The sequence below is a fragment of the Numida meleagris genome, chromosome 9 (genome assembly GCF_002078875.1).
Source record: "Numida meleagris isolate 19003 breed g44 Domestic line chromosome 9, NumMel1.0, whole genome shotgun sequence".
NCBI classification, from domain to species: domain Eukaryota; kingdom Metazoa; phylum Chordata; class Aves; order Galliformes; family Numididae; genus Numida; species Numida meleagris.
This window is the reverse complement of record NC_034417.1, coordinates 10,627,797-10,630,398: the sequence shown is the minus strand read 5'-3', so window position 1 is coordinate 10,630,398 and position 2,602 is coordinate 10,627,797.

The window sequence follows — 2,602 nt, the reverse complement described above, 5'->3', positions numbered from 1 at the left end:
TCAAATTTTCCATTCTAGGGGTTTGTCAGGAACAGGCTTTCTCTGCAATAGACAGGGCCCTTACAAATAAAGCTTGGCAAAATTTACAGAGACTTGACATAGAATTGTGTGCCAAAAGCTTGTTTGTTTTTCCCCAAATGGCTGAGAAATTAAGAGAAGAAATGTATTTCCCCAAAGCAGGCTTTGCAGAAACCACAAAAACAGGAGTGGAATGTGCCCTTACAACAGTGATTAGCACCATCTTTGCTTGCACATGGACTTACAGCTTGCAAAACAAAATGGGTTTAGCAACAGTGAACTATGCAAGTATCACTTTCTTTCTCAGCCTACCAGAAATTCAGACTTCCAAGACAGAAAGCTATGATTACCTTGTCAAACCTCCTATGAGGCGGGCCAGTGAACTTCAGTGCCTTGCAGTGAGCACAACTTGCGTCTCCTACAAACAGGTGACTCAGCCTGCAACCACTGTCAATGCACAGGGCGGCCAGGTGAGCTCTGCTAATACACGGCAAGGCTGTACCAGAGAACTGCAGCTAAAGCGTACAGTGAACAAAGTGGTGAGACAGCACCACACTGCTGGGTTGTTTTAACACCTCCTTCTCCCTGTAGTTAAAAATGTATGCCTTGATTCAAGGTTCAGCTTCCAGACAATGGGGCATGTTCAACCTTTATCTGCCAAAACTGAACACCACACTCTTCTTTACAATTCGAGAAAGACCTGTGAAAGGAAAACAAAATCACACAAGTATCAGAGCAGAGGTATCAGGACGACTGACACTCCTCAAGGACACCTCTACTACAGAAAGACTGAACAAAGGTGAAAGGTGAACAAAGCCATTCTGACAAAAGCCTACATTCTGTTATGAATGGCCCCCTGACATCACTCTCCACCCATAGCTTTCATCACAAGTGTTTAAACTGTACCTGTATTCTGGCTCCAGGATGAGCTGCTCATCCCTGATGTTACATTAATGCAGTCCCCCAGGACTTCACAACCATTTCACAGGTGTGCTGCAAGGACTGATTTGCTGAGCCAACTGTGAGGTACTTGCACACTGTGCAGCTGAGACTCTAAGGGTACCCAACGGCACTACCATTGTGTTGCTGGCTCAATCAATCTGCAGGAGATCACAGGAGCAGGCAGCTTATCAGAGCATGACTCAGTGGTTATCACCAGGGATGGCGTACGAGACTGCTAGGGCAGCAACAGAAATATCTGAAAAAAAGAACAAATAACCAATCATCAGGCTAAAAAAAAAGACAGGAAATAAGTTTGCATGTTTCTGTTTAATAAAAGCTTCATCTGTCAGCTGCAACCCAAGCATTTACTCTTTTAGGAATCCCAACCCTGTCACTGAAATATTTATACAGCAAAGGAAAAGGCGTGAACAATTTCAATTCTTTAAAATCAGCTGTTACTGTGAATTACCATTATGCATGTCCTTTATGAGGAGACAACCATTTCCATTACAGGGTCCATGGATCAGAACAGTAAGGCATCCGAGCTGTAATTACAGAATCACAGAATATCCTGAGCTGGAAGAGATCCACAGGGATCAGAGTCCAGCTCCTGGCTGCACACAGGACTATTCAAAATTCAAGCCTCATGTCTGAGAGCATTGTCCAAACACTTCTTCAACTCCAGCAGCCTGGTGAACTCCAGCCATGACCACTGCCCTGGGGAGCCTATCTACAGAAACTCTGGCTCACTGCTGAACTAGGCCACGTGAAACGACAGAGGCCCATTAAGAATGAGTTGCCCTGGTCTCTGACAATTAGTTACGCGCTGCAAGACACGTTTTTCCAGGTACCTGTTGGCATTTTTCTTTCTGTTCCTTTCCCTACATGTATTTGCTGGCACAGAAAAAGTTTATCTTCAGTGAAACATGGAGGCTCGTGCCTAAAGCTCTGACACTCTCTGCTCAAATACCACAGGCTGCCCCAACCTGCAGCAGTGATCTGTGCATTCCTGCAGAGACTGCAGCAGCAGGAACAGCCAAAGGACGGACAGCCCCAGCCACACCTCGCCCAGCAGCTAACTGGGGACCAGGGCTACCTACCTACAGACTTAGGGCTTACAACAATTATACTCAATCCATTTTACAGTGGACAAAAAGACCAGAAGGCAATGCTGAACTGGCCTTATGTACCTAGCAAGAATTGTATTTGGCTTGTGGCGTGCCTCTGCACAGAACAGAGAACAAAACAGAAAAACATCCATTAAAACCACAGCGCTGAGGAGACCAGGAGACAGAAACAGGATCTGAAACTCTGCTGCAAGCTGCCAGCACCTCTTGAAAGCACAGAGCATTCTCCCTCTGAGCTCAGTTATTTCTGTCTCGGCCAGAGGGCTAAGTCAAAAGCACGGCTCTGCTATTGGCTTGATTTGTTTTCTGGGCTGCTTTCAGGGAATTCTGGGATTCTCTCAAGGCCCCTAGTTCTCTCCACATCTTGTAATAACACATAAGCAGGACAGACAGGGTAATCCAGGCACTGGGGCGCAACACGAACTTGAATCCACAATCAGGATTCTCAGCCTCACGCTGAAAACAACAGCGTTTCCTCCTCTGCGAAGAGAAACATCGTAAAACCCAAGGTACCT